We start from the raw sequence: 13,260 nt of genomic DNA on the forward strand, positions 1-13,260 counted from the left end.
GGGTGCATCAATGAGTCCAGTGAGAAAACGAAGCATAATTTTAAGCAGGAAAGGATTTAATATAGGGAATTATAGGTTAGCAAAAAGTAGACACTAGATTTCCAGAATGACTCCCACCCAGAACAAGATAGAGCTAATTCCTTAGGAGAGCCACCATCTCCAAGACCTCCACTAGTACTCTGATTTCAAGACACACCCTGTAGCTGTGATCCAGGGATAGGAAGCCAGAAATGACAGTAGCCATTGCTGTTGCAATAGCCTCCAATCTCCAAGGATGGAAGAAGGACACTAGAGACCGGGACAGGGGAAAGTCAGAAATGTCCAGGACTCTGTTTCTGAGCAGAAGACAGGTGAAGGGGAAGCAGAGGACTCCTGTGTCACTTTCACCTTCCAAATCGCATACATCGTACTTTACACTAAGAACATAGCTCCAAGATAAGGTACAAAGTATAGTTTCCACAAGTTCATTCAGAAGGGGGGATGAAATGCAAACAGATAATACCAATTCACATTATCTGCCACATAGAGCTTCTGTTAAATAGCCAGGTGCAGGAGGGCTGATCAGATCTCACTTTGATCCTACAGCCTCCCCTGAGATACTCTGATGTATGTGCAGAAGCTAGACTGGAGTTGGTGTGCTTCATTTTAGATGCTTTGAATCAAATGTGCGTAATTTTTAAAAATGAATTAAATAAATTACTATATATAAACCTTGATTGTTAAACACTTCTGCATCTCTTACCAAAAAGTTTCTAATCAAAATACTGACTTTTTAAAGAAAAATGATGGGAGAGTTAGCTATCAATTAAATTTATTCTGGTAAGTCTGGGTCATTCTCTTTAGTGAATAAAGTAAATTTAGATTTGACAACTTTTCTGATAGTGAGTGTAGAACAGAATTCATATGTTAATATAATTTCTCTCTTTTCACTGCCACCCTAGAGTAAAAGTATCATGTGGAAAGACTCGCATATGGAATATTTTTCATACTATATGATGCAAATAAAATGTAATATTTAATCTCTCCAGCCACTTTATAGTTTATCTGAAAATGAACTGTTTGATCTACCAGTGATGCTCCTTAATTATTCCTGCCATAGGAAACCCTGCCTAGAATAACTGGTATTAACCTTGCAACAAGGGAGCCCTAATGTGCTCTAGATAAGGACCAATAATGAGAGCAGACAACATTGTGGGTGGCATGGAAGAAAAACAGCTTTGTTCTGGAGTTCTGGGAGTACCATTAATTAGAGCCACTTGTAAGAAAATGCCTTTTAACTAGTTTTTGGTGAGTGACATTGTATTTCTGGTGACGCTCTCAAAATGTTTTTTCTTAAAGCATAAAAGTGTTATAAGTTTGGGTATATTAAAATGAAAGTTTCTTGGCATTTAGGTGTATTTTAATCTTCACTTTTTTTTTTGCTCCCAGATATAAATCTCTGATAATTAATGATTACCTAATTCATTAAACTGCTTTATGAACTAGAGCATTAAAAGAAGAAAATTCTGTTATAAATCTTTAGGCTATATTTCCAACCTTCCACCAAATACATTCTTTAGTTAATATTTAAAAGTTTATTTCATGACATCATGTCCAATAATGTTTTCTACAAAAACATGCTTTGGCCACTGCTTGGTTATCTCTCCGGATCCATCTACGATAATGGAGATAAATGGGCAATCACTCGAACAGTCAGTGATGCTCTCATTGAAGCATTTGCCCTGTTAGACGAGTTCCAATGTCCCATTGTTGGGTGGAATGAATGTTCTGGCATAGCAGTTATCCAAGTTGTAATTTTGTTTTCTTATAATAATTTGCAGTTGTGTTTGAAATAAGCCATAATGCAGTTTTCTCAATTTGATATGAGCTATTTTTAGCAGTGTCAAAGCTGATTGCAAAATTTTTTTCATTCTACTGCTTAGCATAAGATGGGCATCCAGGTTTAATTATATCCATAGATTGCTTCAATGAATACAAATGTGTTACATTATCTTTAAATAAATGAATGCCAGTATGTTCCAAGATAACAGAAGTAATTGCATATAGATAATAGTCATTATTGTAAGTCATGGTTTCTAGAAGAAAATGTACTTGGATTTTTTAATAAAGTGCAATATTAGTTATTTTAAAAGACAGTTTTCTTTTTCACATACAGACTATAATGTCACTTAATATCGCTGGGAGACCCGACAAATAAATAAAATGCAAAATATAAACCTGAAAGTAACAGGGTTTTGTAGTCTTTTGAAACTGAGATGGATATTAAGAGTATCTTAGAAAGTTGATACGAAGTTGTTATCTGTGACAGACACTTAGAACTTACAAACACTCTCCAGCTAAAGAAGATAATAAGAACTAAACCATTCTGCATTTAGCAACATGTTCTCAGATTTTGTATGGAGGCTTATTGTAGTCAGCAAATCAACCTAAAAAATGCACCAGAAAAAGTCACTTTTTCTAAACATAATTAAAACACCATTGAATGGATGGGGAGAATGTCAGAACACTCATTTTATGTAGTCTGAGTTTTAAATAGGTGGGATGTTATTTGGGCTACCATGTCACACAGCAGGGGGTGCCATTCAAATTATATTTTATACACCTAATGCCCCCTAGAGTTGTGTTGTGCACACCTGTATGGCCATCCATGGTAGCCCTGGATGTCAATATGATCTCAGCACTTTTGAGGGATATGCAAGGGCTGGAAGATGCTCTTAGGTAAGATGATTTAGAAAATGTCCCAATGCTTATTGATTGGTAGATAAATGTGTACTGTTTTTTTTGCCATAATCTTTTGAAATTCAAGCTTCAATATAATGGAGTACTAATATTATGAGATCGGGATTTGAACCCCAGGTTTAATACTAGTTGAGTATTGCTAAATAGGTTGTTTCATATTCCTGGGCCTCCCTCATCTCCTCTGTAAAATGTGGGATTTGGACTCCTTTAGGGGTTTGCAAACCTTCTATTTTTAACACTGGAAACCCTGGCACTCGCAGAACTCAGTTGGAAAACAATTAGATGGCCCGATTAAGTTCCCCTTGGGTAAGTTCTGATACCTAAAAGGACACTTCAACCCTGGTTTTCCATGAAAAATATGGATAACATTCCATTGTTAAATTGCCAAAGTGAATTTTTTCTTCATAGTGAGATTGCATGAAGCACTACAAGCTCATACTTATTTTGTGCGTATTTTCAGAATGTATAGAAGTCATATTCCATTTTGAAGAACTTCTAATATTACTGCTTCAAGGGGACTCTGGAGTCACAGGCCTATTTTTCTTTTGTATGTGTGATCATGTGCCTTTAAAACACTTTCAATAGTTTTTGGAGAACAGGTGGTTTTTTGGGTACATGGATAAGTTCTTTAGTTGTGATTTCTCAGATTTTTGTGAACTCATCACCCGACCAGTGTACACTGTACATGATATGTAATCTTTTATCCCTCACCACCCCCAACCCTTCTCCCTGAGTGCCCAAAGTCCATTATATAATTCTTATGCCTTTGCATTTTCATAGCTTAGCTCTCACTTATAACTGAAGACATACGATATTTGATTTTCCATTCCTGAGTTACTTCTCTTAGAATAATGGTCTCCAGCTCCATTCGAGTTGCTGCAAATGTCATTATTCTGTTTTATGACTCAGGAGTATTCCACTCAGTATACTGAGTAGTATAACACATTTTCTTTATGGGCATTTAAGTTTGTTCCATTTTTTTGCGATTGTGAGTTGTGCTGCTGTAAATATGTATGTGCATGTGTCATTTTTATCTAATGACTTATTTTCCTTTGTGTAGATACCCAATAGTGGGATTGCTGAATCAAATAGTAGACCTACTTTTAATTCTTTAAGCAATCTCTGTAGTGTTTTCCATAGTGGTTGTGCTAGTTTACATTCCCATCAGCAGTGTAAAAGTGTTCCCTTTGTACCACATCCGCACCAACATCTACTGTTTTTTTTACTTTTAATTATGGCCATTCTTGCAGGAGTAAGGCGGTATCTCATTGTGGTTTTAATTTGCATTTCCCTGATGATTAGTGACACTGAGCTTTTTTTTTTTTTTAATGTTTGTTGGCTGTTTATATATTTTGAGAATTTTCTATTCATATCATTTGCCTACTTTTTGATGGGATTCTTTTTTACTGATTTCAGTTCCTTGCAGATTCTATCCTTTGTTGAACGCATAGTTTTTGAATATTTTCTCCCGCTGTGGATTGCCTGTGTACTCTGCTGATTATTTCTTTTGCTGTGCAGAAGCTATTCAGTTTAATTAGGTCCCATTCATATATTTTTGTTTTTGTCACATTTGCTTTTGGGTTCCAGGTCATGAATTCTTTGCCTATCAATGCCTACAAGAGTTTTCTGATGTTATCTTCTATAATTTTTATGGGCTCAGACCTCACATTTAAGTATTTCATCCATCTCGAGTTGATTTTTGAAGGTGAGAGATGAAGATCCAGTTTCATTCTTCTACATGTGGCTTGCCAATTATAACAGCACCATTTTTTGAATACAGTGTCTTTTCCCCACTTCATGTTTTTGTTTACTTTGTTGAAGATGAGTTGACAAAATAGAAAAAAACATTGTCTATTTATTTGTTTGGGGTCTCTATTCCATTGGTCTATGTGCCTATTTTGATATCAGTACCATGCTGTTTTGGTAACTATAGCCTTGTAGTATAGTGGGAAGTTGGGTACTGAGATGCCTCAATTTGTTCTTTTTGCTTAGTCTTGCTTTGGCTATGTGGGCTCTTTTTGGGTTCCACATGAATTTGGGGATTTTTTTGTGGTTCTGTGATGAATGATGATGGTATTTTGATGGGAATTGGATTGCTTTTGACAATATAGTCATTTTCATAAAATTAATTCTACCCATCCAAGACATTGGGATGTGTTTCCACTTGTCTGTGTCATCTCTGATTCCTTTCAGCAGTATTTTGTAGCTTTCTTTGTAGAGATCTTTCACCTCCTTAGTTAAGTATATTCCTAAGTACTTTATTTTTTCAGTTATTGTAAAAGGGATTGAGTTCTTGATTTGATTCTCAACTTGGTCATTGTTGGTATATAGCAGTACTACTGATTTGTGTACATTAATTTTTTATCCTGAAACTTTACTGAATTCAATTGTCAGATCTAGGAGCTTTTTGGATGAGTCTTTAGGGTCTTCTAGATATATGATCATATCATTGATGAAAATGAAAGTTTGACTTCCTCTTTACCAATTTGGATGACCTTTCTTTTTCTTGTCTGATTTCTCTGGCTGGGCCTTCCAGTACTATGTTGAATAGAAGTGGTGAAAGTGGGCATCCTTGTCTTGTTCTAGTTCTCAGGGGAATGCTTTCAACTTTTCCTGGTTTGGTATGGTGTTGGCTGTGGGTTTGTCATAGATGGCATTTAATACCTTGAGGTATGCCCCTTTTGTGCCGATTTTGCTGAGGGTTTAATCATAAAGCAATGCTGGATTTTGTTAAATGCTTTTTCTGCATTTATTGATGATATTTTCATCTTTATTCTGTTCATGTGGTGGATCACATTTATTAACGAGCTATGTTAAACTATCCCTGCATCCTTGGTATGAAACCCACTTGATCATGATGTATTACGTTTTTGATATACTATTGGATTTGGTTAGCTAGTATTTCGTTAAAGCTTTTTTGTATCTATGTTCATCTGGGATATTGGTCTGTAGTTTTTTTGTGTATGTCCTTTCTACAGGCCCATTTTCAATGCAAACTTTTTCTCTTGCTACCTCTGAATTCGTTGGCAAATTAAGTTTCAGTTGTCTCCATTTGTAAATAAGGATAACAATGTTATTCATTTCCTAGGAACTTTGGGAGAATGTGGTTTTTGCCATTACTTTTATTTCAATTACTTTTGCATCAACCTAATATTAATATGCAAAAATGCTTAGCAAGTTATTTGACTCAATGTAAGCACTCAAATTATGCTCTTATACTATGTAGAAATTACTTAGCAAATATTTTTCATACTTCTCAAAGAAAGGATCATGAAATAAAGGAATTCCTTTTATACTTTTTTTTTTTTTTTTTTTAAAGAAAAAGAGCTATTTAAGAAGCCTACACCAAGTTTTCTTTCCTGGGGTGAGGCTTTCTTTGACCAGCACAGGGTAATTTTTATCAGAATAGCCATGTAGGAAGAAAAAGGATGACATCACTTGGAAAAAAACCAAAAGGCCCCAGGGATAAAATGAAGGGAGATGAAAACATTTAACCTTGGTCCAAGTCTACTTGATGACTCCTTTCTCCCTCCATTAGCTAGCTAACTTTTATTGAGTACTTCCCATTCACTAGTAGTCTTCTTAAGTGCTTAACCTGGGTTATTTCAGCTAATTCTCATTAACAACACTATGAGGTAGCCTGTAGTAGTATCCTCACTTTTAAAGTTAAGAAAGTTAAGGCAAAGAAAGATTAAGTTGTCTGAAGTTATACATCTAAGAGATAGTTAAGGATAAAAACTCAGGGGGTGTGACCCCAGAGTCAAAACTATTTAATACCATAGTCTATTGTGCCTAGTATTTGAGATCTTCCTTTACCTTCAAAGAAGAATAAAGGAGGAGGTAGAGAGAAAGACTCAAGGTTATTACTGAGTTTAGAAATATGGGCAGAAATATTAATACCCTATAATGTATGTTCCAGAAATATTTCCAGGATAGTACAGTAAATTAAATTTTTCTTGGCTGGCATGGTGGTTCACACCTATAATTCCAGCACTTTGGGAAGCTAAGTTGGGAGAATTGCTTGAGGTTAGGAGTTCAACACCAACCTGGACAACATGACAGACTCCCATCTGTACATAAAATTAAATTAGCTGAGCATGGTGATGCATGCCTATAGTCCTAGCTATTCAGAAGACTGAGGCAGGAGGATCGCTTGAGCCCAGGAGTTCAAGGTTACAGTGAGCTATGATTGCACCACTGCACCCTAGCCTGTGTTACAGAGCCTGTCTCTAAAAAAAAAAAACACACACACACACACACACAAAACTTCCCTGTAGTAATATTAGATATCTATTATGATCTCATGCTGAGCAGTTTATATTTTCAGTTTCATGACTTTGGACTTGACCGTATGACTTGCTTTAGCCAATAGGATGTTAGTAGATGTGATGTGACCCAAGACTTGAAATGTATTTGTGTGTTGGGCTTGTTCTCTTGAACCCCTGTCATAAGAAGAACATGCCTTGAGTAGCCACTGTGAGAGCATACTGGTCACACCTTGATCTAGAGCCAATGCCAGTCCATCCCAGCCTAATCCTAGCCTAATTCCAGTTGATGCATGTTTGCGAAATTAATTTTCATTATTGTTGTATGCCTTTGAAATTTGGTGTGATTTAAAACAGCATTATTGTGTAATAGTTGAGTATAGTTCATAGCTATTACTGTGATCTCATTAAGCAACAATGTTCTTCCTCAAAATTTAACATAAAAATTCATAATCATCTCTGATTTCTTTCAGCAGTATTTTGTAGCTTTCCTTGTAGAGATCTTTCACCTCCTTGGTTAAGTATATTCCTAAGTACTTTATTTTTTCAGTTGTTGTAAAAGGGATTGAGTTCTTGATTTGATTCTCAACTTGGTCAATTTTGGTAGATAGCAGTACTACTGACTTATGTACATTAATTTTTTATCCTGAAACTTTACTGAATTCAATTGTCAGATCTAGGAGCTTTTTGGATGAGCCTTTAGGGTTTCCTAAACCTATCAGGTCATAATAAACGTTATTTTCATAACGTTATTTTCCCAAAGCTTCATTAATAGAGCATTTATTAAGTTTAAAAACAATTATGTGTGTATGTAATTAATTGGGAAGTAATTTGAGAATTAGTGGGAAACAGAAATAATAAATGGGCAATCTATGATGCTGGAGAAGGCATAGCAAATGTATAAACAATATTAAAACCACAAATGAAAATTGATGAGAAAAAAAAGTATGGCAGAGATAATTAATAGGCTCAAATTGAATGATCTAAAAATAGAAAATTGGAAATGAAGAACTTCTTAGTTGGTATTTTATTTCCTTCACAGACCATTTTTCTAACTTTTGCTTCAGGAAAGTCTACTTATTGGGGAATCTGAATTTGTGTGTCCTTTGACTTTTTATAAGCAAGTATTTATAAAGGTTTGTTTAAGGTTTCTACTGATTCACTTTGAGAGTTCAACTGAGAATTGTCTCATTACCACATTGTATAATTACTTTCATTCATGTAGCAGCTATTTATGTACCTGTTCAGAAAAAAATGTCACTTAAAGTTCAAGTTGACTTTAACATCTCTGCCTCCTTCAGGCTTGGTGTGTGTGTAGGGCAGGTGGCAGGGAATTTTGTGGTATTCCTTATGACTTTTAATGGTGTTCTTTTATACTTACAGACTGGTAGGGAGAAAGAAAGAAAGAAAATAACGTAGCTAAAAGATTTTGGGGTATGTAATGTTTACCAGTGTGGAGGACGTCTGTGTTTCCCTATATAAAAACATGAGTGGATCTGATCGGTAAAGGTATCTTTAGTTAGCATTTAACACAGGCAGTTGATAGGGTGGCCAAAAACTTTGAGGCAGAGGATGTCTAATAATAAATAGCAGGATTTTTTTTTCTCAAATGCAAATTTCTTCCCTTGTTCCAAACCTTCAGTAGTCTGCAGCTCATGGAAATACCACTTGTGTCTGTGAGTGTCTGTGTGTGTCTCTGTGTGTCTGTGAGTGTCTGTGAGTGTCTGTGTGTGTCTGTGTGTGTCTGTGAGTGTCTGTGTGTGTCTGTGTATGCATATGTTTGGTGAGGACAGAAGTGGGAATAAAGGAAATAAGATCTGTATCTGTCAGTGGAGAGTAGAAAGAAAACATTTGTGGGTGGTGATATGAGAGTGAATGTTAAAAGTTCAGAGAAATCACTGCCTGCCTCGGTGGTTTTCAGCGCTGCTTGGATTTACCTGGGAAGGTTTTTTTTTTTTAAAAAACTGATGCCTTAGTCTAGCTGCCAGATATGCTGATATAATTAGTCTGGGCTGTGCGAATTCTATTAAAAAAAAATTCCCTGGGTGATTCCAATTTGCAGCTAACTTTGAGTATCACTGCCTCAACATCTATAGCAAAGTTTTCCATCTTGGTGGCACATTAGAATCACCTGGGAGTAACAAATGCGAACAGCTGTGCTCTACCCCTAGCGATTCCAACTTAATTGCTCTGGGAGGGAGGCAAGACGGTACAGATAGTCTAAGCTTCCCAGGTGATTCTCATGTAGAGCAGGGTCCAGTGAAGTCCCCAGAACATTGATATGGCTCTATCTGCCAATAGAAAGAGTGCCTCAAAGAGTACAGGGTGCTAGAGTGATAGGAGGGAGATAGACAGATATGGAGCCCTTACTGGAAAGGTAAAAACCTTTACCTCATTCTCACTAGAGGATTAGAACTCACTTCACACATCCACAAATTCATGAATGCTTACAAAGCAATGAGGAAGCAGAAACTGTCCTGATAACTTGTCTGAATTCATGGATGCTGTGATGTTGGGATTACATGAAAAGAGTTCAGGATTACATTTATTTTCACATTGTCAGAGCAGCTGAATATATTAATTCAATAATAAGGGAGAGAGTATTTGTACATAAGCAGTAAATCTTAAGTGCCTTGACCCACAATTTAACTTAAAATTCCATTTGTAAGTTACATTGTTCCATGACACAGTGTCAACACAAAAGAGGACCAAAAACATGTTGAAAATAATTGTGAGTTCATTTTAAGTTTTTTTTCCCAATCAATGATTCTTTTTCCCTGAATACATATTTCTTTAAGTTGTAGAAAAAGTCTTTGGTATTTTTAAAAAGATAAAATAGGTTACAACCTTCACTCTCAGCTTAATTCAGTAATAGTTGAGTTAAGCTTTTATTGCTTTTTAATATTTTAATAAGACTTTTCATCTCAACTGTGTGGAAATCCATAGCTTAAATAAAGGCATACAATTAGTGAACATAAGAGATAGTTTTTAAATAGAAAAGATTAACATGTTGACAATTTAGTCCCAAATGTTAAACTGTGGCAAAATTAGTTCTTCGGAATTCTTACAAGAATATAATTACAAAATTTGTAAGAGAAATTTTTAAATTGAAACATTTGTCCTCATACATTTCTAGTGTTAACACTGAAATGATTCACTGTAGAAAGTGAAATTAGTATAGACAAAATAAGGATTAATATATGACAATATTCATTAATGATACTGAAGACTACATGATGAGAAAATATTAATCCATAGGAAGTCATTTAGCATTTTTGATATCTTCAGACAGGTATGCTTTTTAATTAGACATTTCAACAGTTCAGTTGAAAATATGACTGCAAAAAAAAGGCTTGTAAAAAATTATGCATGGAGTATTTAGAAACCTGGGTAAGAAATTGAAGGTCTAGGGACGCAGGTGGTGGTTTAATTTCTTCTAATCGAAGGTCATAACTTTGGAAGATAAAGAAGGAACTGAGAAGTGAACAGCTGGCTCTCTATATGATGTCAAAGCACAGAATTTAGTTTTCTGGACCACGATGCATGATTCTAAACTAATGCTCCTGGCAAAAGAAACAGTACATCTAATGAAGAGTGGGGAGAACATACTTGGCAGAAGATTTGCTGACCAGAACAAGAAGGCATTGATATATTAGTGGGGTAGAGAAAAAGAACCAAACAAGCTGTTAAATTATACCCTATGGAGGGAAACAAGCTGACTTAGGAAGAGTAAAAATAGTGGAGAGGTGACCAGTAAATCAAGAGAGGCTAGCAGTAAAGAAGATAAACAATATTTGTGGCTTCATGGATTTATATACGTATTCCCATAGTATGGAGAATGGTGACATTTTAAATAAAAAAGTAAGTGATATTTGAATAATTTTATTATGACCTGATGGGGACGAGAACCTTGACTAGGTCATGTGATGGGAAAGTTATTTGACCCTGAAATCCAGTTTGTTTCTGCCATTAGCAAATAGACTGTATAATATAGGGATCATGGGGGTGGGACCTAAGAGCTTGACCAGTGAATTCACTGGTAAGACAGGCTCAAGGAAGGACTAGAAGTGATTCTTTATCAAACAATTAAAAGTACTACAGGAAGAGGCCAAGAGTGGTGGCTCATGCCTGTAATCTCAACACTATGGAAGGCCAGGGTAGGAGGATTGCTTGAGTCCAAGAATTCAAGACTTGCTTGGGTAACATATTGAGACTCCATCTCCATTTTCTGTATTTAAAAAATGTACTACAGGAGAGAGAACTGGGATATTTCAAAGGAAATACACTTTGATTTGTCCCTTTTTTTTTCTTCCACTTAGACTGGGATTTGTCAACAAATTTCAAAAAACTCATGGAGTACAGAATACAGTTCAAGAATTTTGGATCCTGTGATGAAGAGTATGTAACAGAGAAAGGGATGATGATCATGACACGATCTAATTGCCACGGGGTGGTGTGGTGGAAATCAACAGACTTGAAATTAAGTAGAATCTGATGTTTCAGTATCTACATGATTCTAAATGTTGTGGGCTTGATATTTATGTGAAAATCTTGCTTGGCAAAATTGTAAGTTTATTTTCCCATAGTTGAAATTAATTTATATTCTGAATCTTCATTTTTGCCTGCCCAAAAGCAGAAAAATTAGTCTGGTCTCTTCTGGGTAAGAGCAGTCATATTATATTAATGAGTTTTCAGTCTTTGTGGGTATAAATGAAGTCAGTCAATTACTGCTCATCATTTCAAGTTTATAAGTCAAGCACACTCAAGATTTCTGCAACATTCCCCAACCTTGGGGTTGTTTTGCAGGGAACTAGTTCTGTAATGTTACTGGGGAGGAGGCATCCATTTCCTTCCTTTCCTGCTTCTTTCTGACATGCACAATTGGCCAGTCATTACTTTTACTTAATAATATATGTTTCTGCCTTTGCTTTTGTATATCTATGGCCTTGCTATTGTCCTGTCATGGTTGTCTACTGTAGTTGCAATCCATAATGCCCCCTCTGCCTGCCACCTTTCTCTCTGGGAACATTCTTACCCTGCTTAAAAGTATAAATCAGGTTAAGCTAGTCCCCTGTACCTTTTCTGGGTCTGTGCTGTGGGCCTACGCCTCTCAGGATTTTTCTGCGACTAATACCGATTTCAATCATCTCTGTTCTTCTTTGTATTATTGTAGTCTAGGGAATGTGAATGGGCTTTCTCTTGAAGAACCATGACATCATTATCTGCCAAAGATTGCACCTTATAATACCATCACCTTGGGGGTTAGGATTTCATCATATGAATATTGAGAGGGGAGACACAAATAATCAGTCTACAGGATTTGCTTTTCAAAAAATCTTCCCTAAATGTCAGTCTTAAAATTAGATTTCTTGTTTAAAACATTAAAACCAAGAAATGGAGTATCTTTTTCTCCTTCTAACCTTGATATCCTCCCTTTCTTGAGGCAATGCTGAATGGGTACCTTAGGTTTAAGAAACATGCGTGGAAAAAACAGGCAGTGTTTTACACATCATACAATAACAGATGTATTTGAATTCCAGTTATATTCTGAAAAATTTGTATTAAGGTCATGGACAAGTCTTAAACATGCCTATCTATAACTTAAATATTTCCAGAAGGGCATATTTATTAGAAAAACCAGCATTCTCTAGAAGGATTTTCACCAACAGTGGAGTTGCATTGAGAAAATTAATCTCTCTTGTCCCCCTTTCTTTACCTGTAAAACAAATAGTAAATGTTACCTATTGTCTTTCATGAAGTTTTTCCAATGATTGGATATTAGCAAAATATCTAACCTAGTATCTGAAAAGTGGCAAGTCCTCAATATTTGTCAGCAGCTATTTTTGTACCACAATAGAAATCTTGGGATCTTGAATAGATGCAGAGTAAAAGTAAGAGAAAAATAAAGGTAAATGTTTGGGTAGTATTTTATATAGACTATTAAGACAAATAGCCTTTCCTCACTGATGTCCACTAACCATCTAGAAGAATGACACATGGTAAGTGTTCAATAAATATCTGGTGAATGTGTAAACATTTCCTTCTTGGTTTTAATATTTTTTAACTGGTTGCCTTTTCTTCCATGTCTAAGAAGAATGATATAAGAACCTAAAGGAACATAAAAGAGAAGTTGTGGAGGAAGAACATTTTTTAGGAAACAAATATCAAGAAAATGTTTTGTTGAATGGTGGTTGGCATTTGGAGTTTTATTTTAATACAATGATCTGTGTTACACTTAAGGAATAGTAATAGGTTA

The sequence above is a fragment of the Trachypithecus francoisi genome, unplaced genomic scaffold (assembly GCF_009764315.1).
Source record: "Trachypithecus francoisi isolate TF-2019V2 unplaced genomic scaffold, Tfra_2.0 Lachesis_group13, whole genome shotgun sequence".
Classification (NCBI taxonomy): Eukaryota; Metazoa; Chordata; class Mammalia; order Primates; family Cercopithecidae; genus Trachypithecus; species Trachypithecus francoisi.